This window comes from Rhincodon typus, unplaced genomic scaffold (assembly GCF_021869965.1).
Source record: "Rhincodon typus isolate 14 unplaced genomic scaffold, sRhiTyp1.1 hic_rhity00000051, whole genome shotgun sequence".
Classification (NCBI taxonomy): Eukaryota; Metazoa; Chordata; class Chondrichthyes; order Orectolobiformes; family Rhincodontidae; genus Rhincodon; species Rhincodon typus.
Genome location: NW_025965689.1, coordinates 1780726 through 1789404, shown reverse-complemented (window position 1 = coordinate 1789404; position 8679 = coordinate 1780726). Strand labels below are relative to the sequence as shown.

Genomic DNA, 8679 nt, shown 5'->3' with positions numbered 1-8679 from the left:
AACATAGAACATAGAACATAGAACATAGAACATAGAACATAGAACATTACAGTGCAGTACAGGCCCTTCGGCCCTCGATGTTGCGCCGACCTGTGAAACCAATCTGAAGCCCATCCAACCTAAACTATTCCATTATCATCCATATGTTTATCCTCTGTTACTATATGCTTCGTCAATACAGTCAGAGAAAATAAGAGCAGGAGAAAGCCATTCAGCCCTTTCGTCCAGCTTCAACATTTAAATGATCATGGCTAAACATGCAAGTAAGTACCCTGTTCCTTCTTTCTCTTTGAACACTTCAGTATTATGTTTTGGCTAAACTGTGCTGTGGGAGAGAAGTCCACAAGCTCACCACTTCCGAGTCAAAGACATTTATGCTCATCTTAGTCTTTAGTCCTACACTGCAACTATCAACCTTGGTTCTGGGCTCCCCAATCATTGGGAACATCTTCCCTGTGTTTATCCCGCATGGCCCTGAATTTTACACGTTTCTATTGAATGCCCCCTCAGTCTCACAATGACCTTGTGCAATTCCAACACAATATTCTTGTTTCTGGATTCAAATCATCTCACTGTGAAGGCTAACATAAATCTGCATTCTTCACCGCCTACTCTGCACACAAGCTTACTTTCACAGGCTGGTGTCCTTTCTCAGACCTATAACCATTCAGATAATAACCTGGCTTCCTGTTTTTGCTACTAACTGGAAGACCTCAAAATTATCCACATTATATATTATCTACTATGTATTTGCCCACTCACAACTTGTTCAAATCACAAATCCGCTTAATGGAGAATGTCCTCATTGTAAGCAATTGGTGGTAAACTCCTCCCAGTCAAGAACAATACTGCCCCCTAAAAACATGGCGGCACCTCGTGCGCATTCCCCCAACAAACATTACCGCCGCGCCTGCGCCCCACTACCCGTCCTTTTCAAACAAAATAGCGGCCATGAATTCAACATTAAACTCCGGCGTTGGCGACAAACGGAAGCATTAGAAGGTCGTGCTGGGGTTTGCAGCTTACCGAACATGTTTACGAAGCTTTTCCGTCCATCTGCTGAATGCAGCGGCCCCGTTGTTCTGCCCGTTTGTTAACGGTCCAGGAGCCGCATGACGCAACATTCCTCCATCGCCATCACTCCGCGTAATGTCCATTCACACATGGCACTGCGCCTGCGCACATTTTCCTGTTCTGTGACAAGGGGACATTTACGACTATTTGGCATTCTGGGTTGCTGCGCCGCCATTGACAATTCCACGCACGGGATGTTACTGGGAGGGTTCGGTTAGGTGAGTTAACTGTATGACTTCCAATTCTAACGTTTCTTTTGGACAAAGGGCACAAGTGCAATTCTAATTTGTTTTCTCATACAACAAACGCATAAACATTCACTGCATTCCAAGTGTGGCCTGATTAGTTCCTTGTATAATTGCACAGGATTCGTTGGAAGCCTCAAACTCTCATTTGTTTTATTTTCTATAAACAGATAGGAACTGTAGAAATGGATAGAAGCAGAAGAGATGGGAGTAGGAAGAAAACTGGGAGTTTTGGAAGGAAATAGTAGAGATGGATTTTAACCCAAGGAGGAATGGACGTGCGTGTGGCCAGCATTTACAACTTTGGGATAGCAGGAGGGGCAAATTTAAAAAAAAAACAAATAGTGTGTTCTGAATTTTCACCCTGTACTGAGAGTGACGTAATTTGCAAACTCCTTTTATATGAAACTTGAAAGGGAAAGTTTACAGATGTGTATCTCAAATCACTTACTACATTAAGATCTGACAGATTCATTTAATTCATCACGATCTACATAGTTTTGAGATGAAAGGAGAACTGTTTAACCAGTTACACAGCGAGAACAACAAAATGCCCCACATTCATGAGCTTTTTGTTTCAGAGTTCCAGCATCTGCAGACCTTTATTTTATTTAAGTATTTTGTTTTCCCTCTGGCTCCATTTTGTATTGCATAACAGCAAGACCGACTCAATAAAAAGGCAAAGTCGCCATATTCCAACTGGCGTTTAGGGTTGCTCACTTAAATAAGAAGGTCACCACGAATCTGACAAGGGGAACATTGAAAAGCGATGGTAAGCTCAGACATTGCGGGTATAAAGCCCAAGATGCTGAAATCAGTCGTCCAGCAGCTGAACTAACCGATCCTCCCAACTGGAATACAGTAGGTCCAAGAGTCAATTGCGACTCGAGTACCCAGGGTACCTGGCAGTGGGAACCAAAGATCAAAGGGCCAAACCACTGATGAGGATTTATTGAACAAACCGAACATGCTGTTAAATCTTTAGTCAGTTATAAGGTTTTAATTGATTAATATGTATACGTCAATCCCCGAATTCCTGTCAAGTCACTGCCCTGAGAGAACAAAAGGTTTTATAAGTAAAGAAGAGGTGACATCTTAATTCGGACAATGCATGTTCGGTGTGAGACCTTGTTTAGAATCTGTTTGTGTTTTGGTTTGGAGTCAGGCTGATTTTATTTCTCAAGCAGGTATTTATAAAACGCCACATTGACTGACTGTCGATAGATTGTGTGCTTTTTGAACAAAATTGAATGTCCCTGCAAATACGAATTTACTCCATAGATTTCCGTGTGTGTGAGGGAGAGAGAGAGAGGTGGATTATAATCTGATATCGTGTGATGACGAACATTGTCCACTCCAGTCCAACACCGGTACCTCCACGTCATGTGTGCATACAACAGTGCGCAGGCGCAGTACTGATTGTGAATGGCGCATGGGCGAGATCGGCCGTGGCGAAGGGAGGAGATGTTTCTCGACCTTCTGTGGGAACGTTAACAATTCAGCATGACGAAGGGAGTGGTGGACACGGCGGATGACGGAAAAGTTTCATAAAGATGTTGGGTAAGACGTAAATCCGAATTCGAATACGAATTTCCAGTGCCGCCGTTTTTTTTCTGCTCCCAGAATTTAGGGTTTATGGCCACCATCTTGATTTGGAATGAGGGGCCGCAGGGCGCAGACGCAGCGGTCAGGTATGCTGGGCGGTGCACGTTCGCCGCCATCTTTTTCGGGGGCAATCTTTTTCATGTCTGAGAGGAGCTTGTGACCAATTGCTCAGAATTGGCTGATGCGTGATTTTTGATTTGGACAACTTGTGAGTGGGCCCAAGCATGGCAGATAAAATGTAATGTAGGAATTCTGAAACAAAAAGAACTCATGAATGAGGGACTTTTTTTGTTCTCTCTCTGTAACTGGTTAAACAGTTGTCCTTTCATCTCAAAACTAAGTCGGATGTAGGTTGTGATGAATTAATGTCAGATCTTAATGTGATAATTGATTTGAGATACACGTCTGTAAACTTTCTCTTTCAAGTTTCATATAAAAGGAGTTTGTAAATGACATCACTCTCAGTACAGGGTGGAAATTCAGAACACACTATTTGTTTTTTTTTATTTGCCTCAGCTGCTATCCCAAAGTTGTGAATGCTGGCCACACACACGTAGGAGGGCAGGCCGACAGTGCAGGAATCTCCTGTGGCTTTCCCATCTCAAACAGAGATAGTCAGAACTGCCAGTGCTGGAGTCAGATATAACACAGTGTGGAGCTGGAGGAACACAGCAGGCCAAGCAGCTCCAGCTCCACACTGTGTTATCTCTGACTTCAGCATCCCTGCCCTCCTACCTTTCCTAGAGGTAACCCATCTACCTGACTGTATCATCCATTTTTCTACCTTCCTAACACTGCCATTCATCATACCCACTAGCTCCTGTAAATTCGTTATTGCCGGTATCTGCCATTCCAACGGACTGATGTGATCCAATGGGATTGGCAACCAAACAAGCTTCCTGCAGATATAATCATCAGTCACGCTGAATTTTTCCCTAACCTCCCATATCAGACAGGAAGAGCACATCACTCGACTAAAGACCATCTCTGCACCTTAATATACAGACCCAGAAATTAGCACAGTCTTGCTGCTCTGAAAACGCTGCTCGAGGATATCTTAATACTTATCTTCTGTATTTCAAAAAAATTGAGACAGATCTCGGTAAAACCAGAAACCTCACCCTACCACTATTATAAATTTCCAAAAAAAACAGATTGACCCAACATTTAGCTGATCAGACTGTGAAATGTTGACACTCTCAACTGTAAGTAGTTCCCATTTTGAGGTCTTTGCAGGGTCAGCTGTAAAATTTCACTGTCTGTTTATTTTTCTTTTTTTGTTGTTGTTGCACTTTGGATCTCTTCTCCGACCTCCCATGTGTTCTGTCCTGAGCCTGTGACTCCTGCCTGACACAATCCTGATTCACCTGTCGTGTGTCTGCAAAATTTCAAATGACAGAGAGAAAGAATCGTGAAAGGATATGATCAAGAAGGAGCTGACTATGTTACCTGTGACAACTCCCCGCCCCCCACCCCCCAACAGCAAGAATTCAATTGTGGAAAGTTTGTGTCTTGTCTTTCCAGGAATATACAAAATACCAGTGGTTAGATATCGAGTGCAAACCTGGTAAGGTCTAATAGCAGAAGGTGTACTCATAAACTACGAGCCTGTGTCTATCACCTGGGGTTCAAGCACTAGAGTACTGGAAAAGTCACGGTCAAACAGTCACCGAACAGTCCCCTTTGCCTTGCAGATTAAAGAATCTTTCACTCTGAATACTGCCTGCCAACCAACCACCATCAAAACAAAAAACAGGACAAATTATGATAGTGGGGAGGTTCTGCTAAATCTATACAAAAGAATAGCCAGACCACAGCTGGAATACTGTGAATGTTTTCAAGTTTTCAGCCCCTTATCTAAGATATATTGGCATTGGAGGCAGCCCAGAGAAGGTTTAGAAGGCTGATCCCAGGTATGGAGGGATTGTCTTGTGAGGTGAGGTTGAGTAGGTTGGGTCTGCATTCATTTAGTTTCAAAGAGGCGACCTCATTGGATCAAACAAGTTTCTTAGAGGGACTTGATAGGCTTTATGTGGAGAAATTGTTTCCTCTAACGGGAGAGTCTAGCACCAGAGGGCATCATCTCAAAATAAGGGGTCATCTATTTAAGACAAAGATCAGGAGGAATTTCTTCTCTGGAGGGTGGTGAATCTGTGGAAGTCTTTACTTTGTGGGCTGTTGAGGCTGGGTTATTAAATATATTCAAAGCTGAGATGGATTTCTAATCAGTAAGGGAAATCAAGGTTTGTAGGGTAAAAAAGGAGGATGGTGGAGTTGAAGATGATCAGTTCAACCATGACCTCATTGAATGGCAGAGTGGACTCGATGGGCTAAATGGCCTCCTTCTGCTCCTACATCTTATGGTCTTTAAAAGGATTTGCACAAACTTGCAAAATCCAAGAATCATGAAATCAGTGGTTCAATGGTGAATGTTCCAGAAACTATTCTTCACAAACCTCTTAGAGAGGTTGGCCTGTGTACCTTTCAACTTCTGCATTTTTTTGGTCTCACTGCTTTCGAATCTGTGTGTATGTGTGCTGCGTTATTTGTTTTTCTTACCTGCCTGCCTGACATGTTTACCATGCAAACTCACTGACTGGGCTGCCTGAGGTCTGACAATATTTGTTCCTCTTGGATTACATTCACACACTTGTGTGTCACAATGGAAATTTGGAAAATGGGAAAATGTTTTGGCCCTTGGTATGCATACGTGAAGCTGGGTGTTTGTGAGGTTGTAAGTGTGTGAAAGGGTGTGAGTGAATGTCTGATTGAGTGAGTGCCTGATGTTACATGGGTGGGTGACTGAGATTGAGTGTATGAGTCTGTGTGTGTGTGTGTGTGTGTGTGTGTGTGTGAGTGTGAGAGAGAGTGAGTTGGTGACTTAGTGAATAAGTGTCTGTGTGTGTGTTCCTGTTTGTTGGGTTTCTGAGTATGTGTGGACGTCTGAGTGAGTGAGTGTGCCTGTGGGTGGGTCCGCATGGGTGCCTCTGTGTGCCTGTGAGCACATGCCTGCTTGGTGTCTCAGTGAGTGTGCCTGTGGGCAAGTGCACGTGTTTCTAGGAGGCGCAGTGTGTGTCTATGAATGTGTGTTTGTGTATCTGTGCGTGGGTGCCTATGTATTCTGCCTGAGCTCTGTTTAGTCCGACAGTTTCCCAGTAACTGTCGTTTGCCCTGTGTGAGTCGCTGAGCGATCCTGACCACATTCTTAGGCAGTCCGACACCACGACCCACTGTGGTCTCACAGCTAAAACTGAGACAGCATCGAAACGCACGTTGCAGTAAGATATAGGAAAAAACCACATCGAAATCCACATGATTTCCGCAGTTCCACATTCCCCTTGAACTGGTAAAGACTGAGCCTCCACCCAGAGTGAGTTCAGCTTTTGCCTAGGCCAGTCGAGAGAGCCAGAAACTTCCCTTTGATCAAACAAAACACTGAATGTGGATGCTGGGAAATCTGAAAGAAGCAAAAACAGAAAGTGCTGGAGAAACTCAGCAGGTCTGGCAGCCTCTGCAGAGAAACAGTATTAATGTTTCGAGTCCAGTGACCATTCTTCAAACTCTCCATAGGCAGCTTTCAACTGAACACTTTGGGAATGAATCCATCTCTGAACAATCTCGAACTGGCCACCCATTCAACAGGGGCCAGTCTATATCCCCTTGGACTCAGCTTCCTGTAAGTAAAATGCTTCATGCTCTATCACACTTCTAACTGTGTGGGTATTGTGAATTCTGAGCATCCCAAAGCATTTTACAATTCACCTCAGTTGAAGGGTCATCAGTGGGAAACACTGCAGCCAATTTGTGCACAGCAAGCTCCCACAAGAAGGAACATGACAATGCTCCAGATTGTACGTCTATGTTTTGTAGTGACTGTTGAGGGAAGGTACTGGCTGCAGGACCTTGTGAGAATTCCTCACCCCAACCATTCTTCTCTAAATAGTGGCTCTGGGATCATTTACAGCCATTCACAAGACCAGACAGACCCTCATTGTAGGAGTTGTAAATGGTGCAGATTCAGGTGGATATTCAAAAAGCCTCACCTGTACAATGAAACTTTGCTTTATTCTCACACACCAGTGAGATATCAGTACCTAAACCTTGTGTTGAAAAGTTACGTTTAATTCCAATGACCTACCAGGAGCCTACCAAACATTTGGCACTGACTTTCTGTCCTTGATCAGTCACTCCTGCCTCATGGTTATCTGATCTGCTGCAACTTTTCATCTTTCCAGCTTCAAAAAATCTCTGAATAGTTTGAGTGGCTGTATCAATCCTCCTGTCAGTGATTGCTGAAGACTGGCTAAACATTTTTGAACAAGTTATTCATAATTGTGTCTACAGCTCAGTAACACTTCCTCCTTATCTCATACTTACAATCCGACAGTACAGCATTCCTCAGCACTGGCTATCCGACAGTGCAGCACTGCCCCTCCAACAGTGCAGCACTGCCTAGATTAATTTTTTAAAAAAAATATTTTCTGGTGAGCAGCAGTGTTTGCTGCTGGTCCTGAAATGACTTTTCTGAAGGCAGTTAAGTGCCATCTGCATGTGTGTGGAAATGGAATCACGTGGAGCAATAACCTCTGTAATCGGTGTCGCCGAGGTTCTCGGCAAGTAAAGGAGCTGCATTATTCCTAGTCTTGATTACAGGGCTCAGACATCACTGGCGTGCAAGACAAAGTGAAGGAGGAGGGAATGTTAGCAAGGAGGCTTGATCAGATGAGGACAGCTGATTGCTGGTTGTGTAGGGGACATGAATGAACAAGATGAGGTTCCTTAGTTACTGCTGAGTGATTCACAGTCACCGTCACTGACAGGCCAGTTCAATTTACAATTCTGAAATTAGCTTCAATTCCAACAGATGCGCTGCTCCTTTCAAAAATAATGTCTCCGAAAACAGCCCCTTCTTCAATCGAGCCAGTGTTATTTAAAAAGCTGTGATTTCATCAGCCAGTTCCTCAGGAAATGAAACTTCCACCCATTTCTGGAGAAACTCATCTGACAGCAATATTCGAGTTATTAATTATATCAATGTGGAAATAATGGCCATTCTAACAGCTACATTGGAACATAATCTAAAAGAAGACAGCTCTAACAGCGCGCTATTCCCTCAGCACCGACCCTCCGACAGTACGGCGCTCCTTCAAATGACTTTAAAACATTTTTATTTCTTGGTGAACAGCAGTGTCTGCTGCCCGTCCCTAATCGCCTTTTCTGAGGGCAGTTAAGAGTCATCTACATGAGTGTGGAACTGGAGTCACATGGAGCAATATCCTGCATAATCTGCCTCTCCGAGGATCAAAGCAAGTGAAGGAGCTGCTTTATTCCTAATCCTGATACCAGGCCTCTGACATCGCTGCCGTGCAGGAGTCAGCGACAGAGCAGGGAATGTTACTAAGGAGGCTTGATTGGATGAGGACAACTGATTGCTGGTTGTGTAGGGGACATGAGTAAACAAGATGAGGTTCCTCACTGACTGCTGAGGGATTCTCAGTCACAGTCACTGACAGGCCAGTTCAAATCACAATTCTCAAATTAGCTTCAATTCCAACAGATGCACTGCTCCTTTCAAGTGAAGTCTCCGAAAACAGCCCCTTCCTCAATGGAGCCAGTATTATTTTAAAAACAGTGATTTCATCAGCCAGTTCCTCATGAAATGAAACTTCCACCCATTTCTGGAGAAACTCATTTGTCAGCAGCATTCAAGTTATTAATTATATCAACACGAAAATAATGACCATGCACCGGGGTA

At 43.8% G+C, this 8679-nt stretch overlaps 1 protein-coding gene and 1 long non-coding RNA gene across 2 annotated transcripts in view; both read right to left on the bottom strand.

Moving 5' to 3' along the window:
• The window catches only part of LOC125488163, an 18987-nt gene extending 17852 nt beyond the window's left edge, over nucleotides 1-1135 (bottom strand). The window contains exon 1 of the long non-coding RNA XR_007266236.1: nucleotides 1027-1135. This is a non-coding gene — a long non-coding RNA (uncharacterized LOC125488163). The remainder of the gene's footprint in view (nucleotides 1-1026) is intronic.
• The window catches only part of LOC109932226 (histone H4), a 118839-nt gene that overhangs the window by 77253 nt on the left and 32907 nt on the right, over nucleotides 1-8679 (bottom strand). The window lies entirely within an intron of this gene.